Here is a 10698-nt window from a genome sequence, read left to right as displayed (position 1 = left end):
GGTTTAAAGTATGACTTGAGTACGGAATTGCACGATTTTTACCGCGAGGGTCCGGTTGCATCAAAACAGCACCAAGACCTAGGGCTTAGGCATCTGTATATAGTGTAAAAAGAATATTGTAGTCCAGGAATGCCCGGAATGGCTGGAGCGTTGATTAACGCTGATTATTTATGGCAGATATTTTATCGTCCATTGTGTGGATTCCATTTCCATCAACAGTGTGGCCTAAAAAGGTGATTTTGGGCTTTAAAAATTCACATTTAATCAGCTTGGCCATAAGGCCAGCGTCTCTAAGTTTAAGCAGAACCGCTTCTAATTTAGCTAGGTGACTCTCGCCATCCTTGCTACAGATGATAAAACATCTAAATATCCATAGACTTCTTTGCCTATCATGTCTGAGAACAATCCTCTGAAAAGTAATGGGTGCGGTTTTGAGGCCGAATGGCATCCTTAACCATTCAAAATATATATATATATATATATATATATATATATATATATATATATATATATATATATATATATATATATATATATATATATATATATATATATATATATATATATATATATATATATATATATATATATATATATATATATATATATATATATATATATATATATATATATATATATATATATATATATATATATATATATATATATATATATATATATATATATATATATATATATATATATATATATATATATATATATGTATATATATATATATATATATATATATATATATATATATATATATATATAATGTACTGACAACAGACATATAATGGTTAGGGAGTCGATAACCATTATATGTCTGTTTTCAGTACATTATTTGTCGCGAGGGGAGCCGCGTCCCACTTAAAAAGGAATAGGTGACAGCAGGTTTGTGGCAATCAGTGGGGGTGTGTTGTCAGGCAAGAAACAAGTATTCGTTTCTGCATTCATATCTTTTACACTGGTCCGCCTGGCTCGATGCCTTAACCTTGCCTCGATTCGAGGTGTGGTATCGACTCCCTAACCATTATATGTCTGTTTTCAGTATATATATATATATATATATATATATATATATATATATATATATATATATATCTATATATATATATATATATATATATATATATATATATATATATATATATATATATATATATATATATATATATATATATATATATATATATATATATATATATATATATATATATATATATATATATATATATATATATATATATATATATATATATATATATATATATATATATATATATATATATATATATATATATATATATATATATCTATATATATATATATTGGCATTATCTTCCGGTGGGGCCTGATGGTCGGCCCAAGGCTTCTTCCAGGTGGGGCCTGATGGTCGGCCAGCCCGTTCTGGCGCAGGCGAGTGTTTATAGTGGCGCCATCTTGCATTGGCTCATGCTGCCCCCCGGAACTCGTTCTTGATTCGCTTGGACGGCTTCCTCTAGAGTCCGGGTTGATGGGTGGTCTTCAGGACAGCATGTGGGTAGTTTTATATATATATATATATATATATATATATATATATATATATATATATATATATTTATATATATATATATATATATATATATATATATATATATGCCTGTTCCGAGCATTAGTGTGGTGGAAGTTCTTACCAATCAGCAATATAAGTCATTTCGAAAACTATTCAGGTCAGAAGGACATGGAAGAATACGTGAACAACAGTCGTATGAACGCTAATGCAGTATGGGCAGCAGATGTAGAGATTGTTGCAGCAACTTCCCTGCTCAATACGCCCATTGTGATCCATACAGAAGACCAAGCAGGTGTAAGAAGATGGCTGTCATATGACCCACTGTGTGTGGTTCCACCAGTTACGTATCATCGGTGACAAGTGTATTTAACTAAATATCAGGAACATTTTAATCATGTTCTTAGTGTGTGTCTCTCAAAGGACTCTGAAGAATAGGAATTTCCAATGTGTTTGTATGCAGAGTAATGACATGTAATCTGTTAGATCCTTTTGTCTTTGCAATATAATAGTCACACTGTATCATATTTCATCATTTAAACCCCAGCGGACTTTCCATCATGGAGATTCTCTCTACAACTTATAATCAGCAAATAGGTTAAGTAGGTACTGGTGTATATAACCAGCCACGTTTCCTAACTTACGCATGAATATAGAATATGCTTCCGTATATAACCTTTTCATGTAATGAAAGCAATCAAATTTTTTTTTTATTATTATTTTGTTTGTAGGAAAATAATCTAAGGGAATGTTCTGAACCTGTAGGGGAGCAATTTGAACCTGGAGGGAGTGTAGTGAGCCTGATCAGGGGGAGTGATTTCAATCTAGGTTCATATCACTCAAGACTAGTATTTGACGGGATTACTTTGGACCTGCTACACCGTTCGAGAAACGCTGCACTAGAGTGAATTCAAAATGAGAAGTGATTTGAACTTATAAAGGGGAATGTTGTTAAACTAGGGGGAATACTAATTTAAACCTAGGGTCATATCACTCTAGAGAATGAGATTGCATCTTATTTAATCACTTAATCTCAGCGAACTTTCCGTCATGGAGGTTCTCAATACAACTTGCAGTCAACATAGAAGTTTCATATTATACAACCAGTCACTTTTTCTGACATCTGCATGAGAATATAATATGCTTTCGTATATATATATATATATATATATATATATATATATATATATATATATATATATATATATATATATATATATATATATATATATATATATATATATATATATATATATATATATATATATATATATATATATATATATATATATATATATATATATATATATATATATATATATATATATATATATATATATATATATATATATATATATATATATATATATATATATATATATATATATATATATATATATATATATATATATATATATATATATATATATATATATATATATATATATATATATATATATATATATATATACAGCTAAGGAGACAGTTCAAGGGTGTAAAGAAAAAGAAAAAGCCCGCTACTTACTGCTCCTGAATAGAGGTCAAAGGAGTCTTCAAAAAGAGAGGTCAACTTCGGGAGAAGAGTTGTCCTGATACCCTCCTCTTGAAAGGTTCAAGTCGTAGGCAGGAGGAAATACAGATGAAGGAAGATTGTTCCAGAGCTTACCAGCGTGAGGGATGAAAGAGTGAAGATTCTGGTTAACTCTTGCATAAGGGGTATGGACAGTATAGAGATGAGCATGAGTAGAAAATCGTGTGAAGCGGGGCCGCGGGAGGGGGGAAGGCATGCAGTTAGCACGTTCAGAAGAGCAGTCAGCATGAAAATATCGATAGAAGATAGAAAGAGAGGCAACATGGCGGCGGAATTTGAGAGGTATATGATTATCAGTATGAGGAGGAGAGCAGATGAGACGAAGAGCCTTTGACTCCACTCTGTCAAGGAGAGCTGTGTGAGTTCCCCCCCCCCCCCCACACACACACACAAACACACACATGAGATGCATACTCCATATGAGGGTGGACAAGGCCCCCGTAAATGGATAGCAACTGTGCGGGGGAGAAGAACTGGCGGAGACGGTACAGAACGCCCAGCCTCGAGGAAGCTGATTTAGTAAGATATAACCTTTTCATATACTATACTTGATATAACCTTTTCATATACTAAAGGCAGTCAACTTAGGATATTTATATTGTTTTGTTTATAGGGAAAAAAGACGAAAGTGTTATGAACCTATAATCGAGTAATCTGAACCTGGAGGGAGTACAGGAAGTTCAGATCACTTCCCAGGTTGAAATCATTCGAGTGATTTCATCCTAGGTCCAGATCACTCTAGAGTGATTTCATCCTAGGTCCAGATTACTCGAGTGATTTCAACCTAGGTCCAGACTACTCTAGTGATTTCAATCCGGGGAGTGATCTGAACCTCCTACACCGGTCAAGCGAACCATGTGGACGCAGGTCATTCGTCACAGACGCGACCACTCTTCTCGTCCGTAACACGGAGAGAGAGAACGCCGGTTCTGGAGGGGTTATATATTCGCGCCTCCAGGGACGAAGACGAACCAAATGGACGCTAATCACTCGTCACAACACGGCCGCCCTTCTCACCCGGCGGTGGCACGGGGATACAAAGCGCCGGTGCGGGAAGGGGGTCAGAGAAACGCTGCTTCCAAGGACGAGGAACTTAAGCAAGGCACAGGAAAACCAGGCCAAGCAAAAGTGGTCACACAGTTCACTGTGGCAGCAGAGCAAGGGAGTGTGTCATGACGGAGCGAGGCGGCTTGAAAAAATAGAGCTGGAGCACCTCTCTCTCCCTGTGTCCAGGTGGCCCTGCCAGCACCCTGCTCGGTTACTTCACTCGACTGTTTCACACGTTATTACGTGTTTTTTTTTTCTAGTGCAGCCTAGACTCGTTATAGTCTAGAAATTGGGATATTTGCCGTTTTTCTCTAGGCTTTATCGCGAGAGCGAGAATCCCTCACACATTATAGCTATCGTGCACTAGTCATGGAGGGTTCCCAAAATTTTCAATCATCGTCGAATGGCAGAACATTACCCAGTACCCACACGCTGTCCAGGTCTACAATCAACCCCAACTCCCGCGACTTATGTCAAGAGGAGCAACGGGGGGCAGCATGGGCCAAGCAAGTCATATGCCAAGGCAGCAACTTAAAATAATATACGTCTGCACCATTAAAAGACTGAACCCGACAACAAAGCCCCTCAAGAGAGCCTAACCGTGCTATAGGCAGCACATCAACACACATCTTCCTTCATCTGTATTTCCTCCTGCCTACGACTTGAACTCTTTCAAGAGGAGGGTATCAGGACATCTCTCCTCCCGTATTTGATCTTGCTTTCGGCCACCTCTTTTTTTTTTTTTAGGAGCAGCGAGTAGCGGGCCTTTTTTTATTATTGTTTTCTTTTTTTGTGTGCCCTTGAGCTGCCTCCTTTGTTGTAAACACACACACACACACACACACACACACACACACACACACACACACACACACACACACACACACACACACACACACACACACACTCCGGGCCAGACAAAGCACTTCCACAGCACTTCAGGGCTCCGGTAATGGCGAGGTATATTTATGTGGCAGAGAGAAAGAAAAGGTTATGTGGGGGAGACTGGATGATAAAGCAACCTTGCCCTCGCTTTTCTGCTGAACCACCTTTTCCTCCTCCTCCTCTTTCTCTCCTCCTGCTTTCCCTTCTGCTTCTCCCACTCCTCTTAACCCTTCTCCTTCCCTTTCTTCTTCTCGCTCTCCTACTCTTCATGATTCATCATCTTTTGAAGCTCTTCTTCTTCTCTCTCTTCTTCATTCTTTTATCCTCCTTCCTCCTCATTCTCCTTTTTCTCCTTCTCCTCCTACACATACTACTGCTACTGCTATTTTTTTTTTTTAACAACATAGGAAGCAGCTCAAGGGCAACAAAAAGAAAACGCAGAAAAAAGCCCGCTAACAACTGCTCCTATAAAAGACGAAGTAAAGAGTAAACAAAAGAGAGGTCAGCTTCGGGTGGAGAGATGTCTTGATACACTCCTCTTAAAAGAGAACAAGTCGTAGGCAGGAGAAAATAAAAACAAAGGAAGGTTGTTTCAGAGTTTACCAGTGTAAGGGATGAAAGAGTGAAGATGCTGGTTAACTCTTGCTTAAAGGGTTTGGACAGTGGGATGAGATCCAGTAGAAAGTAAAGTACAGCGGGGCCGCGGAAGGGGGGAGGCATGCAGTTAGTAAGTTCAGAAGAGCAGTCAGCTTGAAAATATCTATAGAGGATAGAAAGAGATGCAACATGGCAGCGGAATTTAAGAGGTAGAAGACTGTCAGTATGAGGAGGGGAGTTGATGAGGCGAAGAGCCTTTCGGCCGTACCATTAGGCAGCCTCTAAACCTTCCTCCTCCTCTTCCCTTAAACAGTGTCCCTTTCTGCTGGATACTATAACGAGATCTCGGCCCCTTCCTTCGCTAGAGCTTCTTCCGAGTTGGGTTGGTAGCCTCTGTAAACATCTCTACACGGAAATATTGATAATTGAAGCATTTTACACATATTAGTGTAATCATACATATTTTTCAGTGTATAATCACGAATAAAATGGTTGATTGAAAGCCAAATATAAATATAATTGAGATCATATAGCGTGAGTGATAGCGTTGGCATCCCTGCGCGGCCCTTGCTACCATCTCGTCAAGCAAGGAGCCGTTAGAAAAGTGATCAAGCCCCATCGGAGCTATAAGAAAAGATCGAGTACTTTTTTAAGTTAATCAAGGTGTGTTGACACGGCAAGGGTTAAAAATCATGATACAACCCCAAAATCTTTTCAATATATATATTTCAAATGATTTATTTAAAAACTTTTGTCGATTCATATTAGATCAAATACGTTTTATTATAATTCCTGGATCATTTATTACTATATTAATGAGAGAAATGCAGAATTGACGCATAAAATATGCGAAGGGGCTAACGAAGATGTGCCTATCTCGACCCCATGCCAGATTCCAATAATTTCGCCCCTCAACCCCTTCCTTTTGCTTCCGGAGAAGGCCCCTCGAAGATTATGGTATGAGAAAATGGCCGAAGAGCTTCTACAGTCGAGGAGGCTGCTTAATGGTACGGCCGTTTGACTCTACTCTGTCCAAGAGAGCTGTGTGAGAGTAGCCCCCCACACATGAGATGAATCAGTGAACCCTACACTATGGACCGGACACTTGCCCCGGCCCTGTCATTAAGCCGCGAATTTTGGAAAATCAACTGCTTTGGTGCGAATCGCCATAACTCCTTCATTTCGGGGGCTACATAAATGTTTTTGGTATCAATTCGGCGGCAAAATGAAACGGCTATATTGTTTTAATAAGCGACCGGGCTCAAAAAACGACCCGATAAGGTAAAAAATCGAATAAATGCGCAAAAAACGACTCTGAAAAAGAAAACTGTTTTTGAGTTCCCAACCTTGAAACCCACTCATTTTTTGAGAATTTCAAAAAACGTATTTAACAAATACTTTAGACCTACCAATGTGCTTTCCAATATGATGCATAACATTTCCCTACTCCCAGTAGTTTCGTCGTTAGAGCTCGAAGCATAAACCCTTTTGAGGGCGATATTGACAAACTCCGGACACTTTGTCGTTTTTGTCGAGCACTGAAAATCAAAAATAAAAAATTATAAGCATAAAACTAGGACGCTGCACAGGCTGTATGTAGGCGTACTTCCAGGAGGAAGGAAGGATAGATGTTGAAAGGCAGAAACGAAAAAGTTTGACCAGGCAGGGTGTCTACTACTACTACTACTACTACTGCTACTACTAGTAATATTACTATTACTACTACTACTACTACTACTACTACTACTACTACTATTACTACTACTATTAATAATTATAGTACTACTACTACTACCACTACTAATAAGAATAATAATATTACTACTACTAATACTACTAATACTAATACTACTATTAATATTACTATAAATACTTCTACTACTACTTTTTTTTTACAGCTAAGGAGACTGTTCAAGGGCGTAAATAAAAAAAATAAAAAAGACGGCTACCCACTGCTCCCGAACAGAGGTCAAAGGAGTGTCCAAAACGAGAGGTCAATTTCGGTAGGAGAGGTGTCCTGATACCCTCCTCTTGAAAGAGTTCAAGTCGTAGGCAGGAGGAAATACAGATGAAGAAAGATTGTTCCAGAGTTTACCAGCGTGAGGGATGAAGGAGTGAAGATGCTGGTTAACTCTTGCATAAGGGGTTTGGACAGTATAGGGATGAGCATGAGTAGAAAGTCGTGTGCAGCGGGGCCGCGGGAGGAGGGGAGGCAAGCAGTTACCAAGTTCAGAAGAGCAGTCAGCATGAAAATATCGATAGAAGATAGAGAGGCAACATGGCGGCGGAATTTGAGAGGTAAAAGACTATCAGTATGAGAAGGAGAGCTGATGAGACGAAGAACCTTTAACTCCACTCTGTCAAGGAGAGCTGTGTGAGTGGACCCCCCCACACATATGAGATGCATACTCCATACGAGGTCGGACAAGGCCCCTGTAAATGGACAGAAACTGTGCGGGGGAGAAGAACTGGCGGAGACGGTACAGAACGCCCAGCCTCGAGGAAGCTGATTTAGTAAGAGATGATATATGAAGTTTCCAGTTGAGATTTTCAGTTAAGGATAGACCGATGATGTTTAGTGTTGAGGAAGGTGATAGCTGAGAGTTGTCAAACCATATTGGATAGTTGTTTGGAAGATTGTGTCGAGTAGATAGGTGGAGAAACTGTGTTTTTGAGGCGTTGAAGGACACCAGGTTCCTCTTGCCGCAATCGGAAATAATAGTAAGGTCTGAGGCTAAGCGTTCTGCAGCCTCCAGCCTTGAGTCGTTAAGTTCCTGCATGGTGGGTCTTCTATTGAAAGAAGTTGAGTAATGCAGAGTGGAGTCATCGGCGTAAGAATGGATAGGACAGTTCGTTTTGGAAAGAAGTTCATCAATGAACAACAGAGAGTGGGAGATAGGACAGAACCCTGTGGGACAATACTGTTAATAGGTTTAGGGGAAAAACAGTGACCGTCTACCACAGCAGAAATATAACGGTCAGAAAGGAAACTGGAGATAAAGGTACAGAGAGAAGGATAGAAACCGTAGGAGGGTAGTTTGGAAAGCAAAGATTTGTGCCAGACTCTATCAAAAGCTTTTGATATGTCCAGCGCAAAAGCAAAGGTTTCGCCGAAACGGCTAAGAGAGGATGACCAAGAGTCAGTTAGGAAGGCAAGGAGATCACAAGTTGAATACCCCTTGCGGAACCCATACTGGCGATCAGATAGAAGGTCAGAAGTGGAAAAGTGCTTTTGAATCTTCGGGTTAAGGATTGATTCAAAAGCTTTAGATAGACAAGAAAGTAAAGCTATAGGACGGTAGTTTGAGGGATTGGAACGGTCACCCTTCTTAGGCACAGGCTGTGTGAAGGCATACTTCCAGCAGGAAGGAAAGGTAGATGTTGACAGGCAGAGGTGAAAGAGTTTGACCAGGCAGGGTGACAGCACGGAGGCACAGTTTCTAAGGACAATAGGAGGCACTCCATCACGTCCATAATCCTTCTGAGGATTGAGGCCAGAGAGGGCATAGAAAACATCATTTTGAAGAATCTTTATAACAGACATAAAAGGTCAGAGGGGGGATGAGTGGGAGGAATATGCCCAGAATCGTCCAAAGTGGAGTTTTTAGAAAAAAGTTTGAGAGAAGAGTTCAGCCTTAGAGATAGATGAGACGGCAGTGTTGCCGTCAGGACTGAGGAATGGAGGGAAAGATGAAGAAGTGAAGTTGGAGGAAATGTTTTTGGGTAGATTCCAGAAGTCACGGGAAGAGTTAGAGAAAGCAAGGTTTTGGCATTTTCTATCAATGAAAGAGTTTTTAGTTAGTCGGAGAATATATTTGGCACGATTCCGGGCAGAAATGTAAAGTTCGTAGTTAGCATTAGTTTGAAGGCTCTGGTACCTTTTGTGAGCTGCCTCTCTATCAATGACAGCACGAGAACAAGCGTGATTAAACTAAGACTTTTTAGCGTGAGGAGTAGAGAAAGTACGTGGAATGTATGCCACCATTCCAGAGACAATCACCTCTGTGATGCGCTGAGCACACACAGAGGGATCTCCATCCTGGAAACAGTAATCATTCCATGGGAAATCGGAAAAGTACATCCTCAGGTCGTCCCACCGAGCTGAAGCAAAAGCATCGCCTCTTCGGCGGGTCCAGAGGGTGTACAGGAGCGATAGGACAGGGTACAGAAATAAGATTGTGATCGGAGGAGCCCAACGGAGACAACAGTTTGACAGAAGAAGCAGAAGGGTTTGAGGTAAGGAAGAGGTCTAGAATGTTGGGCCGGTCTCCAAGACGGTCGGGAATACGTGTAGGGTGCTGGACCAACTGCTCTAGGTCGTTGAGGATAGCAAAGTTGTAGGCTTGTTCACCAGGATGGTCAGTGAAAGAGGATGAAAGCCAAAGCTGGTGGTGAACATTGAAATCTCCTAGGATGGAGATTTCAGCGAAGGGAGAGTGGGTCAAGATGTGATCCGCTTTAGAGTTCAAATAGTCAAAGAATTTCACATTGTTAGTAGAGGTAAGTGAGAGGTAAACAGCACAGATGTATTTAGTAATAGAATAACAATGAAATCTTAGCCAGATGGTGGAAAATTCTGAAGAATCAAGGTTGTGGGCACGAGAGCAAGTGATGTCGTTGCGTACGTAGGCGCAACATCCAGCTTTGGATTGAAATTTAGGATAGAGATAGTGTGAGGGAACGGAGTAGAGATTGCTGTCAGTAGCCTCAGAAACCTGTGTTTCGGTGAGGAAGAGAAGGTGAGGTTTAGAGGAAGATAGAATGTGTTCCACAGAATGAAAATTAGAACGAAGACCGCGAATGTTGCAGAAATTGAGAAGAAAGAGGTTCGAGGAGTTATCAAGACACCTCTCGGGTCGCCAGCCAGAAGGGGAGTCCTCCCTGGGGGAATTTGTGCCTGTCGGGGACTCCGAATTTTGGGAAAAGGTGTATATGTTTTGTGAATGTAGTGTGGTGTGGATAGAGAGGATTTGCCTTTAGAGAGCATGATTAACTACTCTCCGGTGTTGATGAGACAATAGGG

The sequence above is a fragment of the Eriocheir sinensis genome, unplaced genomic scaffold (genome assembly GCF_024679095.1).
Source record: "Eriocheir sinensis breed Jianghai 21 unplaced genomic scaffold, ASM2467909v1 Scaffold188, whole genome shotgun sequence".
Taxonomy (NCBI): domain Eukaryota; kingdom Metazoa; phylum Arthropoda; class Malacostraca; order Decapoda; family Varunidae; genus Eriocheir; species Eriocheir sinensis.
This window is presented reverse-complemented; position numbering follows the sequence as displayed.